This window comes from Carlito syrichta, unplaced genomic scaffold, assembly GCF_000164805.1.
Source record: "Carlito syrichta isolate Samal-C Ts95f unplaced genomic scaffold, Tarsius_syrichta-2.0.1 Scaffold309710, whole genome shotgun sequence".
NCBI classification, from domain to species: Eukaryota; Metazoa; Chordata; class Mammalia; order Primates; family Tarsiidae; genus Carlito; species Carlito syrichta.
The window spans coordinates 234,286-259,132 of record NW_007253806.1 but is presented as its reverse complement, the minus strand read 5'-3'; the positions used below and the strand labels follow the sequence as shown (position 1 = coordinate 259,132).

Here is a 24,847-nt window from a genome sequence, read left to right as displayed (position 1 = left end):
GTATGGATAGATATGGAATGTACAACCTTGTATACAAGGGAATATTCATAGCAGCACTGGTTATAATAACAAAAGCAAAACAAATGAAAACAAAGTGGACACAACTTAAATGACCAAACTTCACTGTAGCAAAAGCAAATAGCAAATGCAAAATAAATTAAAACAAGTGGAAAACAGTTTAAATGTTCATCACAGTAGAATGGATTTATAAGTTGTTGTATATTAATTAGTGAAAATTTTTATCATATAAAATTAGACTGCTGTTTACTGAATGTTGCCTCTGGTCAAGTGAATGGTATGAACTATATGCAATAACGTGAATAGATCATGGGAAAATATTACTGAGCTATCCAAAGAAAAGCAATCGTAAGATATCTATAGTCTGAGTCCTTTAATGCAGAGTTTAAATCTAAACAAAATGTTTTGGAAAATTAAAGATGTATCTTAAATTTCTAAAGTACAGAAAATTAATAAACACAAAGTTTAGCATAATTTTGTGCTGATGAATAGAGGGGAAAAAAGTGGGAAGTATCAGCAAGATACTTCAAGCTTTAAAAAGTTGAATTTTATTCTTTAATCTTTGCCTTATACATATTTTACAAGTTTAATGTCTCAATTCAATATTTAATAAAAACAATTATAAGAATGATAATAAGTCAAATTTAATAACATTTAAAAATGTATATGGAGTTAAAATGACAATAGAGAGAGCTTTTTTATACTTGTACAAAAGCAAAATATTTTATGTTTCTAAAAAGTAAATAACTTACAGATTTCATACGCAAGAACTTTAGAAGTCAGATAAATTATGACATTTGTGAAACTGAATCCCTTGTGGGAATGAAGAATGAGAATCAGTGATGACAGATAACTTAAACAGGTGATAAATAAGGGGAATAAATTAAAATAATTTAAATGGATAATTGAATGTCAAACAACTACATTATTTATTCAGCTCATTGAAGTGGATTGTTTACCCATGCAGAAATTAAAAGAAAATGCTAGACAAAACATGTCATATCACATCTTTGATGTTAACAAGACTAGCTGACATTTTAAATATTCAGACAAAACCATTATATTCAAGTACTTTTGTATACTAATAGAGAAGTTTCAAACACATCATAGGAAGACCACTGACTTTCTTTATAATTCTTTTGTTGAAAAACATACAATTGTAACACTTCAATGTGTTTAGAAGAAAAAATAAGTATTTTATTTGGTCTGCGTAAATCACCAATTGTCTGGATGTATTTGCTGAGACTGGAGAACTCTGTTGCAAGTGCCTTGGGATATACACACAACTGCCAGCACCAGAACATCTGAATAATGAAGATGCATCAATTATTGTACACACGATCATGTCACACACACACACACACACACACACACACACACACAAACACACTACATTTTCATTATTCACTGGTCAGTTGATTCCACATCTTTTCAATTGTTAGTTACAATATGAACAGTGGCTGCTAAAAGAAAGAACCTAGCCTTTAACTTATTCTTCCTTCTCGTGAACTGGAGCATAGGTGAGGTGGTGATTGATCTCCAATCATAAGCAACATAGACTAAACTTAATTATCTAGAAGTTTCATGACTTGAAGTTACATCACACTTGATGGCTTTTCAAATGAGAATTTTAAGTGTGAAAGAAACAAATTGTTTAAATCACTGTTATTTGGGGCTCACTTAAAATACCTATTCTAGTGAGCACCAAACTAACCTAAAAGACATCTGAGTCACCTAGGGGCTTTTTATGTTATTTGTTATCTTATTTGTTACTGCTGTTTCTTTTTTGGTCAGTTGAAGTCTTCTTCCCTCCCCCTGCTTTTTGACATGTATCTTTCTTGAATAAATATATATTCTCTTTTCCTATCCGCTAGTTTTTTTGACCTAAAAATTTGTTGCTGAAACCTGGGAAGGGGGTTGGTCCCACCATGGACCAACTTCTAAGTTGTCCCTGTACCTAACCCATCTGTTCCCCTATCCTTTCTCCTCTCTCATTCTTTTCCTCTTTCCCCTCTCCCCTCGGGTGGCTCCAGTAGGACTTTTCCATTGCTGGACACTTCATCCAACTGATCATTAATCAGTGGGTGAATTTTTTCCTTCCCCCTATCTTGGATTCCTCTCTTTTGCTCATTTCTGATCCGGGACAGAGGGTCTGTCAAAAACCCCAGCACCAGTGAGAGGTCTTCTTGGTCACCACTGAGTGGTGACCCTCATTGTCGTTGTTGCTTTGGAGGATGCTCTTAAAGTAGCCATGACCTATCAATAATTGTGTAGTCATCATTTTGGGGGAGACACCCTTAAAGCGGCCACTTCTTGACTCTTGGAAACAGTAAAACCTGTGGGGGATGCCTCATTCTTCCACTGTTTCCCTGTCTCCTGGGGATCAAATTGCTCCCCCTCTGAATGTCTCCAAGATAGGTCAAGTCTCCTCTAAATCTCCCTGAGACACTCCTCTTGGATGTCTCCTTCACAATCTCAAAAATTTAGTTCTTACTCTAAAACCAAAGCATCTCTCAAATGTCTCAAAAATCTGGGTCCTATTCTAAGGCCAAAGCATCTTATTTTCTTCTGTAATATGACTTAACCCAATATCAATTAAACAATGACAATTAATAGCCCAAATATGGAACCCTTAATTTCCAAATTCTCCATATACTAATCAATTTAACTTCCAAATTCTCCGCAGCCTCTACAATTCATTCCGGTGCAATGGGAAATGGTCCGAGGTCCCCTAAGCTCAGGCTTTCCTCTATCTTCAATCCAAGCCCTCTTGCTGCAAACCTATAATTCTTTTCAAATCCTCCTTATTCACAACCTCTTCTTTCCCTTTCCCTCTCCTCCTAACACTCACTTTCATATCAACGTCCTCCATCCCAAGTTATCCCCAAAGTTCTGCTTCCATCCTTCTTCTCAGAGACGTGGCTGTGGCAAAAAGCATAGTACATAGTATTTTCTCCTTGGGCAACCTCTCTCAAATTCAAAATTGCCTAGGCTCCTTTACCTCTAACCCTACTATTTACCATAAAATAATTCCTCCACATCGCCCAATCCTATAACCTTACCTAGCATAACCTGTATGTTATTCTTTCCCTCTCCTTTTCCCCAGAGGAAAAGGAACACATCTGGGCAGCAGTTCATTCCCATGCCAGCACCCTCCACTAGCAGGACCCAGTCCATGGTCCCATAGGTGTCAAAGAAGTGCCCTGCATAGATTCCTCCTGAGATTATCAAATTATGTCCCCAGATAGACAGAAAAGGGGCCACATAATAACTTGCTTATTAACTGGAAAAGACAAGGTGACTCTAAAACTAGTTAATTATGAAAATAATCAAAGAAATTACTCAAAATCCTGACAAAAACCCTTCCCTTTTCTTCTTCCTCTCAGAGGCCATGCTTAAATATACTACTTTTACCCCAAATTCTAATAAAGATAAAATTTACTTACACTTCATTTTATCTCTCAATCAGTCCCAGAAATACATTAAAAAGGAAAAAAAACTTCAAAAATTAGAGGGTGGTCCCCAAACTTCACATCAGGATCTTAACAAAACTGCCTTTAAGATTTTTAACAAGAGACATGAGGAGCAAAAGTTCAAAAAACTAAAAAGAAATCAAACCAAACACCAACTTCTTCCAGCAGCCCTTCAACAGGGTTCTGATGGCTTCAGAAAACCTTCTAACCCTCAACAAACTCCCATCCACCATCAGGACAATGCTACAAATGTGACCAGCCCCAAAACATGTTCTATTTGTCAGATAAAGGACACTGGAAGTCAGAGTGTGACCAAAAAGACTCTCCCTCCTGTTCAGTCACTTCTAACACTCCCAGGTTTCCTCATCCACAGTCAGGTCTGGCTGAATTCCTTGGCTTAGCTACTGAAAACTAACGGAGTCAAGTTAGTCTGCTACCCCCACTACCCTCACCATTGATGCCATTGCAGAACCTAAGGTAACACTGTCATATCCGATAAGCCTGTATCTTTCTTATTAAACATGGAGGCTTCACACTCAATCTTGCCAAAATACACAGGACCCTTCCATAACTCTATCTCTATTGTTAAAGTACATAAAATATCTTCCATTCTTAAAATGACCAAGCCACTACTCTACTTTCTATTCAACAAGCCCTTTACTTGTTCCTTTTTAGTTATTTCACAATGCCCCACACCTATACTAGGTAGGGATATCATCACAAAATTTCAAGCTTCCACACAGTTTACCCCTCACAACCCCTCTTACAACTACACCTCCTTCATTTTACTTTGCCACCCAGATGCCTCTCCCTCTTCCTCTATATTCTCTCTTTCCTCCCCCTGCCCCTTACAAATCCTATAGACTGAAACATTTCCACACGCAAAGTTGCATGCTACCATAACCCCATCGCGGTCAATCTACACAAACCCCTCACCCTACCTTAATCAACCCCAATACTCTTTGTGAGAAATGAACTCACCCGTCCAAAATCAAAGGGTGCACACAGAGACGTGGGGTGCAGCAGAAGCGAGACTTTAACAACGGTCTTGTGACATCGGGTGTCTGGTGGACAGGCACACCCAAAGTGGCTACAACAAGCTTTTTATTTTGCAGTGTGTGAATCTCTCCCCCGGTTTCTCTTTGACTGAGTAATACAGATGTTATAATTGTTTCCAGATGTCACCTAAGCAGTTTTTGGTCCAAATAAGGTTGAAATGAGTACTTGTTGCTATTTGATTGGAGGGTTTCAACTTTCTTATTTTTAAGCAAGTTTTATGTAATATGTGACTATTACTATGCCTATCTTTGTTTTGCCTTTTGGACATGTGCACAATGAATCATTTATAGTCCTTCAATGACGTGACGATTGCCAGCCTTCCTCTATTTTGTCTTTTGGTCATGTCAGCAAACTTTAATCCACTTTCTGGAAATGAATCATTTATTATCCTTTATAATTTCCTCCTCTTTTTAAAATCTATTTTATTCATTTTCATTGATTTGTATGACCCCCAATTTTTGCAACTATAACAGGAAATGTTAAAATAGAGGCAACCATACCTTTTCATTTTTCAAACCATCTTTTTAACCAGTCTGTAAAAGGATTATTGATGTCACAGTTTTCAGCTAATTTATTAGCTAAAGTGGTTAGTCCTTGTAAAGTCTTAGTGATAGTACCATTGTGGTCAGTCTTATTTGGAATAAAATACAATATTTTCCTCCCAACATAACACAGACTTTTTCTTTCTTTGTTAGCATTATTGTTTAATGCTATTTTATTTTTCTAGGCCATCCTGTTGGCAGCATTTAATTGGCTAGCTACTCCTTGAAGAGCATCTTTAGTATAGTTTATAAACCTTTGCTGATTATAATACATGTAATTTATCCAATCTACATTTGTATTCATTGTAGACCACCAAAGAGTGCAGACTTAAACCCTGTGGCTATCTGGTTTTTAGTCTTGAATTTATTAGGGACGTCCCTGGAGACCCCTATGGTTTTAATGTACACATTTGAATTACAGGACCCTGGTAGTGCTTTCCAAAATTCGTCAGAATTCTAAGTGCTCTCAGATGTGAGGGAATGCCAGGGTAAATGGAGTAACCAATTGGACCAATGCACAAATCCTGGTCCAGTTGAATAGCAACAAGTCACGCAGGCTTTTCCCTCCACCATACCACCAAACATCCATTCAGGGGAAGTACAAGTTAGAGTAGTTGTCATTAGACTCACCGGAGACATTTTGGATGTGGGCATAGGTCATGAGATCTTCCATAGGTTCCCTGAACTCTTCCCCCTGCCTGGAGAGGTAAGAGAAGTGGTTCACCATTCCTATGGAAAAAGAGGGGACTGCCTTTGGATCTGACCCCCATAATGCAGGGAAAAGCAGGGACAGGCTCTTATAAGACTCAGTTTTCCCTTGTCCTAGTGTAGAGCCATTACTCCATTCATGCCAGTGAGGTTTGTGTCCCAGACAAGGGGAAACAGGACTACCTGTGCCTGTGGTTGTCCTGCAACACATGCATAACAATCATTCTTATTTAAAGCAAGTGCTGAATATTTAACCCATTTTTTCCCAGGCATTGGTGTCTCCATAACCTGTTTCAATTTCTGAATTTGTGGCCCTTTTTGGGGGTAGTAAATAATTCCATCCCCTAGGATCTCCAAATGGAGTAGCAGCAGTCCACCCCTGGTGCTTCATAGTCTATCATACATCTCCCCAACTAGGATAGGGCGGTTCCTGATGACCTAAAATTTGTTCAGGACAGAGATATTCATTTACCTGTGGGAGCTACCTCTGATTTTTTTTTAGCCTACAATCATTAAACTTTATAGTTAGGTTTTCTGGGCACCTTGTGCACCCTCACCGCCTTTCTTCCCTCCCCTTATTAAGTTTTTTATTGGTCCCTGAACGTGTGTATAATGAGTTCAACCTTTTTTGCTGTCCATATGGCAGTCTCTGTGGTCAAGAGTACTTGACAGGAGCCTTCCCAGCTGGACTGAGGTAGATCTTTCTTTCAGGACTTAATTAGTACCAGGTCTCCAGGCTGGTCTGCAGGCAGTTCAGGAGGAGGGTTAAGGTAGATGTGGCTTCTGAAATTTGTTTTGTTACCCTACCCTACAGGGACTGAATTAAGAGCTTGAAGAGTTTAAGTATTACAATTTTTAAAAGCATAATGTTATAACACAGAATTACAGGTCATTGTGAGTCATTTTTTCCCCCACAAAACTTTAACACACCATTTTTGGCATATTTACACTATTTTTGAAACATGCTTGAACCTTTTATTTTTTTCCCTATACTTTCTCTTAAAAAAAACCAGCCATTTTATTAGCAGACAAAAATGTACCATACAAGATATTTTTCTATACAAAATGATGATGTAAAAAAAAAAAAAAAAACTTCTATCCTTTTAAAGCTCAGTTTCCTAAGTAATTAAAAATCTTTCAAGCCATAACATCAGTTAGGACTGGAGAAGACTTATACCCAACTTAATCATATTCCAAGATTTCTTTCATAAATTCCCTTTTGTGAAACTTATCATGACTTCCACATACCATTAATGACATGCTTGGATTCTCTGTTTTGCTCTGTATTTTCCTCTTTCCTAAATAGCTAGTCGTTTTACTTTAGGACAAAATTTTATCATACAAAATTCTTTTATATACAAAATCATTCCCTTTCCTTTATAATTTTCCTTACCAAAAATATACCTTTATATCCACAACCTTAAAGTGAAACACATAAACATTTTACTGATAATTCAGAAGGTTTAGCTAGATTTTTTTTTTTTTTGAACCAATAATCTTAAATTAGTTACACTGGTAACAAAAATATTTATACAAATAAAGATCATTCTGGTTTTGGCTAGGTTTATTGTTCTATAACTTTCATGTCAAATCCTGATACTTTAAATATCAGGCATAAGCAAATGCAAAACTTACTTAGGAGACCTAGACAAAAATGTATGCTGACAATTCCAAAGACACTTTTCATTTTATCAATAATTTTAAAACTGTTTTTATTTACTGAAGATCATTAAAGTCACATGAAATTGGAAAGCATTTAGATTTATTTATTTACATTATGAGTACTCATTTACTTAGAAGCCAGTTTGGTAGCATGCTGGACAAAACACATAATGTGCACATACATGCAAGCACATTCAAACATACATATGTACACACAAAGTTTTAACAACCTTTACCTCCAAAATTCAGCCATGAAACAGCAACAAACTCACCATTTTTCAAAAGACACCCACATTCAAATGATATTTCTGACAAAATTGGAACTCATTTGCATAACTAAACTTCGCTTACCCCAATAGGTAGTCCAATAAAATCTGTGACCCAAAATTGGGGCAAAACAGTTTTCAAGGCAGTTTAATTTTTAAAACCTTTTTTTTCCCTTCAGTTTTAAATGAGTTGTCAATGTTAACAGTTTAGTTCGAACTGGATGAACTGTATTAAAAAGAAAAAATTTTAAAAATTTAACCTTGAAACAGTGAGCTTATCTTAACATCAGTAGCTTAGTTACTAGAAGATTTAAAGCAGGCAGAAAGGAGAGAAATAAAGTTTAGAAGCCTCTATTTAACCCTGTAGTTGCAGGTTATCTATTTGGACTCTGAAATTTATAATTTCAGCATGGATGGCCAGGACCAAACTGCTGACACCTGTGTTAATTAAGAAATTAATTTGGGTTCCAGTGCCCTAATATTCACCTGGGGTATTGTCAGGTTTGTACTTACCGGGTCTCTGATGGGCAGTTAGAGTTTTTTTCCTTCTTTTTTTGAGCCTCAAAAGCCTTAGAGATATCCTGAGACCTCGGGGATGATTCTCTCAATTATCAGCTCCCTCAGATCCTGCATTTTTGTACTATCCTCTTGATAATTATTGTCCCACCCAGGATCTACATTTGGATACTTTTGCTCGGCTGGCTGAATGCCCAGCCTTGGAGAGTGTTCTCATTTCTATATGGATATTGCAGCCCTTCTGATCATTCCCCTTGTTCTTGGTATAAGGGCTGTCCCCAAGACCTTAACATTTCCAGAGTGGGCTATCTGGGGTAATGTTAGAGGGAGAATCTTTATCTCCACCTTTTTTGGATTCCCCAGGCCTAGAATTTTTATTCCCCATTCTTAGCAAACTTGAATTCTCAACTTCACTTACTAGGAGTTTCTTGTATTCCCTGGTTGATGCCTATGCCTGAGTTTGCCTATGCAACTCAACCCCCCGAGGGTTTCTGGTGTACCCCGTGATTTGCTTCATCTGTCTCCCCCTATTTCCTTCTTGGGAAGATGGAACTGCCGATCGGGACTCTCTTCGTGTCTGTGATACATCTCAGTCACACACATACTCACCTCTGAGAGTGCCCCAACCACCAAGGCAATACTTACAGTCAAATTTTTCCTACCTTGGCTCATGGGCGAGGTTGCCGGTTGCCACAGTGACTGTTTCTTTTTTTTTTTTTCTCCTCTGTGTCACTTCTGCTGCCGCTGGAACAATAGTCTCAGGCTTATCTAGAGCCCCGAGAGCAACTAAGAGGCCAAAGCAGAGATCCTGGGTGGTCATCCAAAATCGGGTAGGATATGTCTCCTCCTCTGCTGGGGTCCCCCTCCCACAGATGCAGAATATCCTGGATGAGCCACCAAATTGTGAGAAATGAATTCACCTGTTCAAAAATCAAAGGATGGACTTGGAGACCTGGAGTGCAGCAGAAGTGAGACTTTATTGACTGTCTTGCAAGAATGGGTGTCTTGTGGTCAGGCACACCCAAGGTGGTTACAACAAGCTTTTTAATACTAGTGTGTGAATCCCCTCCCCTGGTTTCTCATTGACTGAGGAATAGTGAGTAATACAGAAGTTACAATTTTTTCTGGACATCACCTAAGCAGTTTTTGGTCCAAATAAGGTTAAAATAAGTACTTGTTGCTATTTGATTGGAGAGTTTTTAAGTGAGTATTATTTCCCCAATATGTGACTGTTACTATGCCTCCCTTTGTATTGTCTTTTGGTCATGTCAGCAATGAATCAGCTATTGTCCTTCAATGACATGACTGTTACCAGCCTCCCTCTGTTTTGTTTTTTGGTCATGTTGGCAAACCTTACCCCATTTTCTGAAAATGAATAATTTATTGTCCTTTACATCTTTAAGTCCATGTAAAGTAAAAGGACTCAAACCCATTATCTCCAAATTGCTCCAGGCAAATATCCCAAAGTTAACCAACTCTTCTCACAACACTCCCATACTAGCTGTTAAAAAACCAGATAATTCATCCTGGCTTATCCAACATCTACATATTGTCAATCAAGCTGTCATCCCCATTCAACCCATCACTCCAAACCCCTACACTCCGCTTTCTCATCTGCCTAATACCACCCACTTCTCTGTCGTAGACTTAAAAAACACCTTCCTCACCATTACCCTTAACAGAGCCTGCCAAAATCTCTTTGTCTTCACCTACATAAACCCCAACTCACAAAACTCACTCAATTGACCTAGATGGTCTTGCCACAAGACTTCAGGAACAATCCTCACCTCTTTGTGAAAACCCTTTCTCAAGACCTTATTCAAACTTAACTCCCCCCACCCTATACCCTTCTACAATATGTTAAAAACTTTCTCCTATGCAGTCCTTTGTATAATCTTTACATTCAACATACCTCTCAATTAATCAACTTCTGGGGAAACATAAATATCAAATGCCTCCCATTAAAGCCCAAATTGCTAAAACAAAAGTAAGCTATCTCACACTTACTATAACTCCTACAACCCAAGTCATTCTCACACACAAAAAACACCTCATTCAAGACATGCTTACACTTGCCACTAAAAGGAATCTCCTTTCTTTCTTAAGCCTCACAAAACATTTTCAATTTTGGATACCTATTTTTAGTCTGTTAACCAAGCCTCTTTATTTAACTTCACAAGGCCCTATCCACAAACCTTTAAGTTCCTCATACCCAATTAATTCTCATTTTTAGAAACTAAAAGAGGCCCTCCTAAAGGACCCAGCTATAAAACTGCCAAACTCTACCAAATCTTTCACCTTATGTATCTACACAATGCACAACATCACCCTTGAACTTTTATGTCAGAACTATGGCATTATTCCATGAGCCATAGCATATCTGTCAAAACAATTCAACTCTGTCATCCAAGGCTGGCCGTCATGTCTCCAAGTTCTAGGAACTGCCACTATACTCACAACCCAAACACTAAAACTAACACTCTACCAACATATAACTGTTTCCTTTTCCACACCCACAACAGCCAAAGTTACAGATCTTACAGACTAAATACACAATTCAAAATTTAAAAGGGCCCCCAATCCTATACTTCACAAGCCTCCATCCACATCATAGCTTCCAAAATATACTTCATTTCCCACAGGACCTAGCTCTCTTCTGCTAACAAAAGTTCCTAAACTTCCAGAATCCCCTAAATCACATGCCAAAAAGGGCCCTTAATAATTCCATACATATGAACTTTTAAAAATAATACTACCAGTAGTCGCTGCTATAATATTCATCTTAGCCTATGTTATCAGATATTTTTGTCAAAAACCTCCACTGCATAAAGCCCAGTAAACTTTCTTACTTCCCTAAGATAATAAACCCCACCTTCAATAATTTCTTATATATCCTTCACTCTAACCTTGACTTTTACCCTCTTAGTAATCTCCTTACCTCAGTAAATCAACCACTTTCAACAATAACTAATCTTTAGTTACAAGAAGACCTATATAATTTCTCCCCCAAGCTTATCACTTGGTACTCCTTCTTAATATGCATTTTAGTTTACAACCTCCTTACCACACAACGAAGCTCAACTCTCTCCTACATTTGCCTCTTATTCTAACCTTAGCCTCCTTATACATCTCATTTCCATGTACATTGTCCTCTAACAGTTAAACTCCTTTCATCAATCTCACACACCAGTTCTTACACAACACACAACTTCCATTTAACTTTCACTACTAAATTTGTCTATCAACACAAACCCAGTGGTTTACAGTCATCCCAAACAACCTAGCCATTTGGTCTAAACTAGCATGAGTTCACATTCCACAATTCAACCAAATTCTCTTTTAAATGTCTTTTAATAACTTTAATTACCTAATAACCCCTTCTAAGACCTCCAAAGAGGCATTTACCCAATCAGGTACATTATTTTAAATAACACATTCAAAAACTGTAGCTTTTCCTAATTCATTTTCTTCCAAAAACCCTAAACCTCCAATCTAGAGACCCATTATTTTTCAACCTTACTAACTACTCCAAAACCTCTGTCTCCAGGGCTCATTCCCTAACACCTCTCACAAGTACTTTCAAAAAACTCTTCTCCCTAACATTTGTCAAAATACTTTCACTCTCCAACCTTCACAAAACCACCAATTCCAACACCTCACAACCTGAATATACCCTCTACAATTCTCTGGCCCTCCATCCATGGCCATGAAAAATTATCAAGTCATTCCCATGTCTTCTCTCTGTCAGTGTTGCCTATGGAGTTGCACAGGAAATGTCATGAAAAAAACCCGAAGCCACACCAGCCTACACTTTTCCATACCTCTCACAATTCAATACTTCACAACCAATAGCTATTAGTAACTCCAATTCCTTCTTATCTTTATATAACCAATCTGAGTTCATAGTCTCTCCTACTAACATACACTTTAAGGCCCTCACTGGCGCTACACTTGCAGATATATATTCCATTTAGAAATATAAAAAAGATGAAGGCACATGGTTATCCTTCATTACCAATAAGTTTTGCCTTTCCACCCTGGGAACTTTCTTCCTATAGGGTACTTCCTCCATATTTGTCTGTCTAACTGCCAATTGTTCAGACATTTGTACTTTAATACACTGATTTCAAAACATCAGCCTTCTACCTGATAATCAGACTATTCAAATCCCTCTTCCTCTGCAATTAAATTCAAAAGGGCAATTGAACTCCTGCTCTTACTAGCAAGATTAAGCATTTGCAATTAAATTTATTAGCAGGGATAGTGCTCCAAAATAGAGCACTTAACCTCCTAACAACTAAAAGAGGGGGTATCTATGTATATCTCCAAAAAGAATGTTGCTTTTTGCTAATAAATCAGGCATAGTTCAGGATACAGCCCATAGACTTCAAAACCAGACAACGAAACTCAAATGACAGACTCATGGTGAACCAGGCCACCCCTCTCTACTTAAATGCCCTAAATAACCCCATTTCTCAAACCTCTACTCCTCATCCTTCTCTTACTCACTATGACACCTTGCCTTATTAACTTTATCTCCCATGTTGTCTCCCAACAACTAAATGCCTTTATTCACATTAGCACAGAAAAACATGCCAACAACAGCCTCCTGCTTTGCCAATTCAGATTTCATACCCTTCAATACCAGCACATATGCAGTCTTAACCCTGAGGAAGGGCACCTCACAACCTTAACCCCAAGTTCAACACCCCACCTCAGCAGGAAGTAGCCAGATGACCTAAAATACCCCTCTCTCCTCACCTGTGCACCCTCCTCTCCTGTTTATCTATCTATATATAAACAAAAAGGCAGGGATGTTAGCCCGGGTAAAGCCCATCTTAGACACCGCTGCCACTTTAATAGCTGCCCAGGGATGAAAAATTATCAGCCAGGCTAGTCTGCAATGCATCCTTCCAACACCTATCTTAACTGCAAGGCTGTCTCTCAACTTCCTTAACCACAAGCCTTAATACCCCAGCAACGCCAAACACAAAAATTTCCGCCCCCCCAGCCCTATAACTGCCCTAGTCTTCAGTTTTCTGGCATTTCCTCTACAGTTTCTCCTTCTTGGAATAAACCTGAATTGCTGTTGAACCACTCGTCTCTCTTCTCTCTTTTCCTTTCCACTCATTTTGTTGACCTAACAATTATTATATTAGCATTTTTTTCCTGGTCTTTCTTTCTTTCTTTCTTTCTTTCTTTCTTTCTTTCTTTCTTTCTTTCTTTCTTTCTTTCTTTCTCTCTCTCTCTTCTTTCTTTCTTTTAACTTAAACTTTATATAATCTTCTATGACATCTATGTATGCCTCTTATAAATAGTGTACACCCAGACGCAAATACTGTGTTCTTTGTTTTCATTTTCATCAAGTCTTTATCTTTCAAATATTCCATTTGTTTTATTTACATTTATTACATTTTCTAATATGTTCAGCTGTTTTTCTGCCAACTTCAGCTGTGTGCATTTTATTCATATCATACATATTTTATTTTTTTATTTTTCTGTGTTTTATTAGTTTTTCTCTTTTTGCTTTTCTCTCTTTTGGGTTGACAGCACCACATTTCTTTACTTTCAGTAATACTTTATCTATTTTTAAAATGTGTAATTAATTGAGCAAAATAAAAATTTCATGTTTGTCATCTTCTCAAAAATAACTATAAAATAGTGGTAGAATACTTTTGTAAAGTCAATAATTTACTCACACATTCACTATATTTACCATTTTTTTTCACCAGTCCTTCTTCCATCTCAGTCTTTCCATTTGAGATTATTTTTCTTTTACTTTAGTATTTATCATTTGAAATATCTTTTAATTAGAACCAGTTTGTCTGAAAGTAGCTTTATGTATTATAGTAATTTTATTATACTACAAACCAGTAAGCACTAGTTAAAGATTTTACCATTTATATTTCAAAAGTCATTTCTTTTTAAAACACTTTTTAGGTGTAGCTTAATAAATTATTTTAGAGTAAATATGTGTATCATTACCACCTATGGTGAGGAATAGAACTTTGTCAACACCACTTAAGTCACCAAGATGACTATAGAATCACAACTCCCTTATACCATCTCCACCCTAGGAGTAATCACTACTCTGGTGTTTATTGAATTCCATTCTATATTCTGAAATTATATATAATTTTTCTATTCTATTGGCATTTCACAGCTATTATCTTCTCAACATTACTTCTCTCTATTCTTTCACTCTCGTCTTTCTTCAAATCCAATTAATCATTTGTTGAACTTTCTTTTATTCTCTCTTTCATAATTTGTGTCACAGTTTGGATAACTTCTTTGTCTCTATCATTATACCAAATGCTTTAATTTACCATGTACAATCTGCTGTTTCATGTGTTCATTGTATTTATAATTGTACTTATTAAAGTAGTCTGAATATTTTATTTGAATATTTTTAAAACATGCTTGCTCATTTTAATAGCCTCATATTTTTTACTCTTATTTTCAACTTTTTTTCACTAAAACATTTCAAATGTTGATACTTCATATGCTGTGTTTGATAATTTCAATAGATCAAGTATTTGCTTTTCTAATTCTTGTGTTTATTAGTCTGGAATCTTCAGAGAAGCATAATCCATAGTGGGGTGGGGGAGAAGTTGGGTGTGTGTATGGGGGGTGAGGTAGAGAGAGAGAGGGAGAGAGAGAGAAAGAATGACATGTTGCAAGGAATTGGGTCACTCACTTATGGAGGCTAAGAAATTCCAAGAGCTGCAGACAGCAAGTTTGACACCCAGAAGAGCTGATGGTATAGGTTCATACCGAGTCTGAAGGTTTGAATACCAGGAGTAGCAATAGTGCAAATTTCAGTCCAAGTCTGCAGCTGAAGGCAGAAAGCCAGTATCTCATTAAAACTGACTCAGACAGAGATGGTGGATTCTTCTTTACTCAGGCTTTTACTCAGACCTTCAAGGGACTTCATGAAACTCACTCATATTGCTGAGGACTATTTGCTTTACTTGCCTACCCATTCAAATGTTACTCACATCCAGAAACATCCCCACAGAGTCACCCCAAAAAATGTTTAACCAAGTATCTGACACTTATGAGCCAATCAAACTGACATATAATATTAACTATCGCCTGAAGACATCCGTTAATTGGTGATGCTTTGTTTTCACTTTCTTATTTGTGAATATGAGCTTGTATTTCTTGATATTTAATCTGTGGGAATTCATTACATTTTGAAGTTGTGATCTTTCATAAAGCTTGCAATTGTTTCAGACAGAGAAACCTTCTGGAATCTACCAACCTACCAATCTACTTCAAAGCAAATTCTGAGTTTCTATTTACCATATAGATAGTTTTTTTTTATGATGCAAATTTATGTGAAGATCAGTTTGAAATTTCAAATTCTGAAAGTAGCAAGTTTTCTCAACCATTAACTGCCAAGATTTGAGAAAGGTAATCTTTCTTTTTTTTTTTTTGTCTCTCTCAGTTATGAGTATTTTCTTTTTTAACTTACTCTTATCACTAAGGATATAACCTGAGTAACAGTAATATGTAAAATGTCACTTGGTACAATACCTCCAATGGGTTTTGTGCCCTTTCCATCACATTATGAAATATATGAAGATTGAAAATCAAGGTTATATGGTTTATTATAAATGTATTCAGGGTATAAGTGAACTTTGATGATTAGGGTTTTTTGAAGTTTTTCTGCTATCACTGAGTTTTTGACCTCTGGAGATTTTTTATTTCCTTGCCAGTTCACTGACAAATGATACTTTAAAAAGCCTTCAAACTTTACATTTAGTTATTTTCAAGAGGCATGTTTTGGTGTATCTGGCCGAACATACTGTCTAAAACAAATCACCTCAAGTTTTTTTTAATTGAAGATGCCATATAACAAATATGTATATGATAACTTAATACACTCAGTTTAAAGTACCTAAAAGTTTAAAGTATTTGTAAATAATAAAGAAATGTGAGGAATATCTGGTGTCAACTGTAAAAAGATATGTTACTGCATTGAAAGAAAAAATATTTACCGCTTATGCCAATAATTTGTATTTTAATTTTATACCATTAAATGTGGGTTTATATTTTAGTTTCTATCGTCTAATAAAAATCTTAAAGGTTTTAGGCCAGGCGCAGTAGTTCATGCCTGTAATTTCAGCACTTTGGTAGGCCCAGGCAGGAATATTGCTTAAGCCTAGGAGTTTGGAACCAGCCTGGGAAACATAGTGAGACTTTGTCTCTGAAAAAAAGAAAAGAAAAAAAATCTTAAAGGTTGAACACTATCAGAAATAAACAAAAGAAATTTATTATAATGTTTATGTTACCAAAGCTATCACACATCTTTCCACTGAAAATTTCTGTGTAACTAGCTGTTGTTAACGACATGTATATGTTTATAGAAATACTTTATTTCTTTTGTAACTTCTACTTTCTAAAAACTCTGGAGTAGTAGATAACTTTTTAAATTCTTCTATAAATAAAAAGTAATATTAAAATTATTTTTCTAATGTGTCATGTACTCAATAAAAATTCACTTATATAAGCAGACTATTTTATTCTTTGAACTTGAAATTTGGAATGATCAAATATATTGAATAACATATATAAAGTATAGACTGGTTTCTAGCTATTGTTCCTGATAGCGTTAAGGATCGTCAAGAAGCACAGGGAGATGAAAGCTAGAATCCAAGCTGCAACCTGGAGCCTAGTCTTGCTGAAGTCATCTGTGCCCAGCAGACTACCATGACAAATTAGTGAAAAAATAAATGTTTGATTTGAAATGACGTAAACAGCTAACACATTGAGTATTTGCATTCATTTAGAGTTGAATAGATATATCTTGTTTGCTGTTTTTGTTGTTGTTGTTTAATATTTGAATATACCTGGAAAAGCTAACCAGAGAGAAAGACAGAGAGAGAGAGAGACAGAGAGAGAGAGAGAGAGAGAGAGAGAGAGAGAGAGAGAGAAAGAAACAATTGGTGAGTAATTCAAACTGCAACTGCAACAATATAGACTGGAAAAAAGAAAATGTCAAACAGATGGAAGAGAATCTGTAAAATAATAGTGTTGTGGAATCAGTTATATATCAGTCATAGAAGGCTCACATTTTCTGGATCTTAGGGAGTATATATGGGAATGTGTATGGTATAGAATACATATGGTAGGCAGAGGTTGACTCAATAGGGCCTTATTTGCTATTCAATAGATTTTCTTGCGTGCGCGCGTGCGTATGTGTGTGTGTGTGTGTGTGTGTGTGTGCTGTAGATCAGTCCTGAGAACTGTTTTTCATTATCTTTTTTTTTTAAAGATGTGGGATACAATTCAGGATTAGGTAGACAAGTGGTCATTGTGTAGGTAAAGTTTGGGCCTCCCTTTGGTCCCCACTTTACCTGGTTTGAGGTCAGGTAACCTCACTGATGTTATGCTCTCCCTAGCCCACTCCAGCAGCAGCTCGCTACTGCCACTCCCTTTCTATAGTATTATGGCAAATGTTCAGGGCAATAGATGTTCAATGTACTTAATAGGTAATATGAAATATAGTAATTTTATGGGAGAAGAAGGAACATGATTTATTTGCTTTGTGAAGGAGACACTGAGGGAAACAGGACAGAAGTCATCTTCTTTAAATGCTTCACACCATAAAAAAATGAAAAGATGAATTGGAGCGATATAAAAGTGGTAGAAATGTAAATCTTGGTGGACTGGCTGTGGGAAATAAAGTCAATATATAGTCTAGGATGATTTTGGTAAAATTAGGCAAATATCATTGTCAGCAATAACAAATTCAATAATGAATTACAATGCATGCATACTAATTTTGGCCTATCTTTAGGCTTTCTGGATAGTAAGCAAATAGATAATTAGGTATGGTTGTGAGAAATGTTTTGGCTGATATTTGTCTTGGGAACCAATAGACTATATATAGAAAGAAAACCTCATTGGTAAGGAACTAAGAGAATATTATATTGGAAAATAGAAGAACAAACCATTCACAGGTTGAAGAAAAAAAGGGGAGACATTTTGAGATAACTCTGCCACACTCAGTGAAAAGGGTGTATTAACTGTTCTGAATTTTTTTGCTTTATTTAAAAGGACAGTGCAGTTATATTATGTATATATTGAAGGGTAATACCTGAGATAGAGAGAAAAATTGAAAGCATGAGAGCAGGGACATAATTCAGAAAACAAGAGAGTAAACCGACCTACAGAAGTATAATAGGTAACAGTCTTAAGCAGGAGAGAATACTTTATTTACACTGTTATGAAGTAGGAAATGTTGCTATAAATGTAAATAAGTTGGTTAAAGAAGGAATGGAAACTTAGTACCTTCAACTTTTTGAGGTAGAATGTGAAGTTATTTACTGAGATAGAACAAGATGTGGCATGAAAGGAGTGCCAGCAGTCTTTGAAGTTTAACATTTTCTTTAATTGTGGGGATATTTTTCAGTAGCGCATCAGCTAAAGTGCAAAAGAATATAAAATATTTTCAAGTTTCTTAACATAATCTCATTTTAGATACGTAGCAAAAAAATAAACCATTTATCAACATGTTAAATTGACCTTTGTGGCTGCATGAGGGCAAAAGATAATAAATCATATGTGTCAGAGGAAAACACAATTTGTAATGTTAAAGAAAGCTTCTTTTTGTTTGAGATATTTCTAATCTGAAAACTACAGTCATGAGAACTGAGAGGGGGTTGAATAAACACGATTTTCTGGCTTATAAGTTCAGTTCAGTTTCAATTAGACTCAAGTCAGGAGTTGATTGAGGTGATAAAAGTTGAGTTGGAAAGACTATTTGGCTGGAACAAAGAATAACCACACACGAAGATCATCGCAGTTGTCTAGGTGATTGTAGTAATCACTGAAAGCTAATATTTAGCCACTGTGCTAGTATTACATTAGTTTTAAAGAGTATGTGTTTCTAAAAAATTTAAATCAAAGATATTATTTTTCAATCCCATGAAAATCAGAGAGTTTTTTATGAGATAGATAATGTAACTGGTGTTAAGAAAGTCTGGGGATGGGATCTTCAATTTTTTAAAACATAACTATAACCTTTAAAATTCTTGTATGTATTCAAAAGTGAATTGTGTTAAATAGCCATGGCTCAAGAAAGGTATATGAATTCAGATAAATAACTACAATTGAATTGTATGGGCCAGTGAAAATACATAATGTGAAAAACTTCTGACTTAGGAGAAATATTGTCCATGATTGTCTTGAAATGACTAAAATAACTGCAATTCTAATTAGCATACAGAGTAGAATATCAGAGTCATTCTCATAATATATTTAGAGAAAAAAATCAGGATGAAGGAGGAGAAATAATTGAAAATTGACAGGAGTACTGGACTCATGGAAATGAAGAAGAGATAAATGGAGAAAATGGTGAGAAAAATACTTTACATGTCAGTCGGACATAATGGAAGGAATATTTGGAATTAGAAAGCTAAATGCATATTCTATTTATAGAAAACTATGACACTAGCCGTTTCACAACTTTGGGCTTACCTTTTATTATGTGTATGTCAGAGGAAATAATATTTCTATTTTCTCCAAGAACATGTGCAGGATCATGGATCAGTACTGAATGACTGATAATCTTTTCTTTTCAGTCTGTGTGGTCCTTAGAACCTCCCTAAAATTTCCAGTCAAATTAAGAAGTTTGTTTTACCTGCACATCTGTAGAATCTAAAGGGTTGTTGACTTGTACAGAACCGCAATCTTATCAACTTGAATAAGATATTTTCTCATAATATTAATTGTGTATAGAAATAATCTGAAATTCTTGATTGGAAAGAACAACTCTATATTCTCTCATGGTTGTTCTATAGTTAGATGCTTCCTGGGGCTATGTTTATGTTTTGTTTATTAAGACTCTGTTTCATTCACAATAAATCAATCCTTAAAGTAAATTTCTTATATTCATGGCAGCTTCACTTTCTTTTATCACATAAAAACTCTTTGGGCTTTTATTTTCTCCACAGGGCTAGCTGTGAACACTGCCTTATATTTATTTGACTCTGCTATAACTGTGCAAACTGTGAAGACCTTGCTATACAAAAATCTATCTCCTGATTCTCTTTCCTGTCAAGATATTTCACCAACTTCTTTTATGTAGTAAAGCATTCAATAAATGCAAACGCTGATAGACATGATTTTCTAGAAGAAAGCATGACTCTGGTGTCAAGAAATTTAACAAAGATAAATCTCAAATAAATAGCTGACAACATATATAATTAACAGAGCAGAGTAAAAAAAAATTTGGGAAAATAATTGTGTCTCCTGACAATGAATTACTAAATATTATATTTATTGCTCAAAGGAGAAAAAAACAACTTCTCAGCTTCCATTTTAATTTTATTTTTCTATCCTTACTCATAATGTATGTGTGTATATACACACACACACATATATAAATATCTTTATGTACGTATGTATGTGTAAGTACTCTTGCTGACCAATTTATTTCTAAATCAATAGTGCATACAAAATCTAAGTGTTTCTGGAACTTACTTGAAACTAGATTTGGTGGTAATTTCAAGAATCAGCTCATGGAACATTTATAACTCAAGGAATATTTACCTAAGAATACAGATAGAATCCATTTCCAATAGAAGTTTACTTTTTACAATCTGCTTTCACCAGTATCAGCAGTCTTGTCAGCTTCTCTGCTTGTTCCAAGTTTTTCTGCATGGCCAAGCAGCTAGGTAGGTCATTTGTCACAGAACATAAAGGAAACATTTCACCACTTTTGAAGTGAGGAATCCAAACCTATCAGCCTGTCAGTAATTCTTGCTATAATTCCATCTTTGCATAATCAGGGAGATTAGATGCCAACAGTCTGCTCATGTGCAAAAGTACAGCAACATCTTGGAATTAGTTTACCATATACACACATAAATTTTTATGAGGGGTCTATGTTCTCATCAGCAAAACGCATTTAGAAAACAACATATTCTTTTTAAAAAAATGCACAATGTGTTTTACTTTTTAATAAAAATAGAGTGATAGCAAGAAGCCATTTATGTTGAAGGACATCTTTTAGCAAAACATTTTGTTCCAATTTGAAGCAATGTTCTGGATTTCTAAAGAGCTGGCACTGGCAGATCTCAGTACAGATGTACTCCTGAATACATTTGACCTCCTAGTTAACCAAACCAGAAAAGGACACAGAAGCAGGAGTTTGCTGCCTTCAGCACTACATGCTTCCCTTGAATTTATCAGTATGAGCAAGTTTCATTTCAAAATGATTTCAATACGTATGAAACCAAGTTAAAAATACCTACTTTAAGACAGACTTTTCTAGTCATGCTTTTTAATTAGAAAATAAATAGCAGAGCTAAAGAAAGTCCTTGGACAACTCTGAAATAAATAATAGTATAATACCATCAATTTCTTAGTTATAATATACAACTTATGATTACTTCAACTTATGATTACTTATGATACTTCAACTTATAATTATGTCAGTGCCAAATGCCACATATAACCTTTCTGCCATAATGTAGTTTATAGAAATCAATCATGTCAACCAAATAAAAAATAGCTTCAACACATAAAACTGACTGGAATTGCTTCAAATCAAAACATTGGTCTCTTAAAATAAATGTTTCAGGTAACCCACATTTCTATTTTTATTGAAGCTATTATAGTAGAGACAATTTGTTTTTAACTAAGAAATTCTCAATGAACTCAGTTTCACCAGTACAGCTTTTAAGTCAATTATTAAATGTTTTTTCCTGAAATGCAGCAAATACTTTATTTTAAAGTTAAAAAAGTATGACTTAATTTTTTAATTTTAATATCTCCTCAGACAAACTTTTTACTACTTTGAAATTTTTTTTAAGACTATAGACAAATGTAGTCATTTTTGCTTTGTTTGGATTATAATGACTTCATTCCTATCTTCTCATATAGGTAAAAGCAAAGTGACAACAAAGAAGCAGTATTTCAGAGACATCCTGAAAAGAACAGTTTACCTGAAATAGATAGAGTGAGCATTGCCATTTGCTAAATCGATATGGTAACCCTATTTTCTCCCTTTCCTGCTCTGTCTTGCCATTTTAGTATCTTATTCCTACAGACTACTCACTGGAAACTTGCCTTTGCTACTGTACACAACGGTGTCTAGCACACACAAATCAATGTCTCTGTCACAGGCCTCCTCTTCCTCTGTTCCCCAAACCACAAATTCCCCATGAACCAGAGCTGTACTGGATACTGTGCTGTGTTGGAAGACTAGCCCTCCCATTTGGTCACCTACTTGTCTCCAGAGTTTCATAGACTCTTTCATAACAAAGAGTCCTACTAGCTTGTGGATACACTACTCCTAGCTAGAATCTGACAGCGACTTTAAAAAAATATTGTCATATTTTTATCTAATAGTAGGAGATTTAATCTTGAGAAAAGAATTCAAATCCAGTTCCAAATACAGGCTGAGTAAGGATATGAATGTTCAGTCATCACTTCCATCACTTTCTCAACTTCTCCAGTGGCACCTGATGGAAAGAAATGCACCATATGTAGCGATGTATACAAATAGGTGATATACAAGGGTCACATACGTGCAGAGTATGGACCACCAGTCTAGCCAGAAAAAGTAACACATTAAGTATAGAAAAAGAAACTAATTTGTATGGTTAAGTTAAACACTTATAGCCTAACAAGGGTGGTGACTACTTTCCAGAAACAATATTTCTTGATCAAACATGTGATTAGCATAATATAAAGAACTATAATACTACATAAGGATATAATAACTATAATACTATACTGCTGTATTATATTTCTAAGTATCATGAATAAATGCCTATGATAATATCTCCTTGTTTTGTTTATTGCATTGAGGAATCAATAATTTTTTATGACTTCCTTTTTAGAAGTTAGCATAATATCTTCTTTCTAAGTTTCATAATATCTTCTTTCTATTGAAGATACAGGTAGATTTTTTTTTCTTCCATTCTATCTTACCACAAATCTAGTGGCTATTATTCACAATTATAGTTTCGTAAAATCCATTAACTAGAGTTTGTTTTATCTGAAACTGCCTCTTGTGGCAGAGGGTTTGGGAAAGTGTGATAACTCTCTTACCTGAGATGGAAAAATAAGTCAACTGAGAAGACAGTGGGACACCAACCAAAACACAGCTTTGGAAAACCAGAACATAGAGCCCAGAAAGAGAAGACAAAGACAAAATCTGGGATCATTAGAGAACACTCCTAGCCAAGTAAAGAATTATGTTCTGTAAAAGGTGTTATATATCCTTGCATTTCTGTGTTTTATGTGTCCTTATACTGTTAGCTGTGTATCTAGTGCATCCGTTTCTTCCTTCAATTTTTAAAATTTGCTTTTGTAGGGGAGAACAGTTTCCTGAGGATTAATCTATGGTGTTGGTTGGTAGAGCACTTTGGCTTTGATTCTGAGAATGTGCAGTAGTGTAGTCTCTGTATGATTTCTTTGGCTGTAAATAGCATTAGAGATTATCTGAGACTTCCTCAGTGGTTTAGGGGAAAGTAATTAGTGGAGGTTGTGGTGCAGTTTTTGTGATTACTGGGATGCCAATAGGGCACCACCTAGTGGTGGCAGTGATGGGTTACACATGCCTGCTCTTTGTCCCAGGGTGGTATATGTCGGCACTAGAGTTAGTGGGCCCAATGATGCTGATTCTTGGGCCTCCAGGTGACTTAGATGCTAGTTGTGGCAACTATGGGCCAGGTGGTGGGTGGGGTCTCAGGCCCCTGGGGAGCTTGTTTGTCATGGACGATGGCATCGACAGTGGCGTGACAACTCTCTGGGTTCTGAGCAACGTAGCTAGTGTTAACAGCAGCTACAATAAACTAGGCAGGCCAGTCTCCAAGTCTGCAACTGGTATGTACAGGTAGGTACCAGTTGTGGTGGTAGCAGCCCGGTTGGAAGGCCTCATCTCAGGCCCCTGTGGAAGTGTTTAGTTGCCAGTGGAGGACTGGGCTGCAAATCTCCTGGACCTCAGGCAAAATGCTCTGGCATATGGCAGGGAGAGGTGAAACTGGGCTAAGTTGGCTTGTGCTCAGACTTCTCAATGGTGTGTACAAGTTCTGGCTATGGTAGGCAAGTGCACCACAATCCCCAGGCCACTATTGAAATGCTCAGGTGAGGGGTGGCAGGGAGCAGTGCTGTGTTCAGTGACAGCAACCTAGGTTGGTGGGTGGGAAGTTCTTGTTCTACTTGCACCTCAGCCCTAGTGGTGCTCACACTTTATCCCTGGGTGCAGTAGCCCATCATCATTCGCACCTAAACTCTGAGGTCAGCATCTAGTTTTTCTCTTGTACCTTAGCCCGTGTTGCTGGATTCCAGGAGAGTATACAGGCTGTTTTGGACAGAGCTTGAAAATGGCACCTTGCTCAACCCCAACAGTAGCCTATGTCTTGATCTCATCTCTTTCCTGGGACCAGCAGCCCAGAGTCCCTTGCACTTAAGCATTGGAGGCAGCATGCATTACGTCTATTGTGCTTCTGTCCCAGTGCTGTATGGCACAGTCTTTGGGGGGTGGGCTCTAGAATGATGACTCACTCATGCCTCAGACCTAAATGCAGCCTATGCCTCAGTCATGCCTCTGCCTCTGGTGCAGTTGTCTGCAACTGATGAC

The 24,847-nt window shown here is 36.4% G+C and overlaps 1 long non-coding RNA gene across 1 annotated transcript; it reads right to left on the bottom strand.

The window, feature by feature from the left end:
• Positions 1-1,189: 1,189 nt before the first annotated feature.
• Positions 1,190-4,556, bottom strand: LOC103270034. The gene is made up of 2 exons (XR_504938.2): positions 4,473-4,556; positions 1,190-1,322 (listed from the first exon to the last, which is right to left on the bottom strand). It is a non-coding gene; the product is annotated as an uncharacterized LOC103270034 (long non-coding RNA).
• Positions 4,557-24,847: the final 20,291 nt, after the last annotated feature.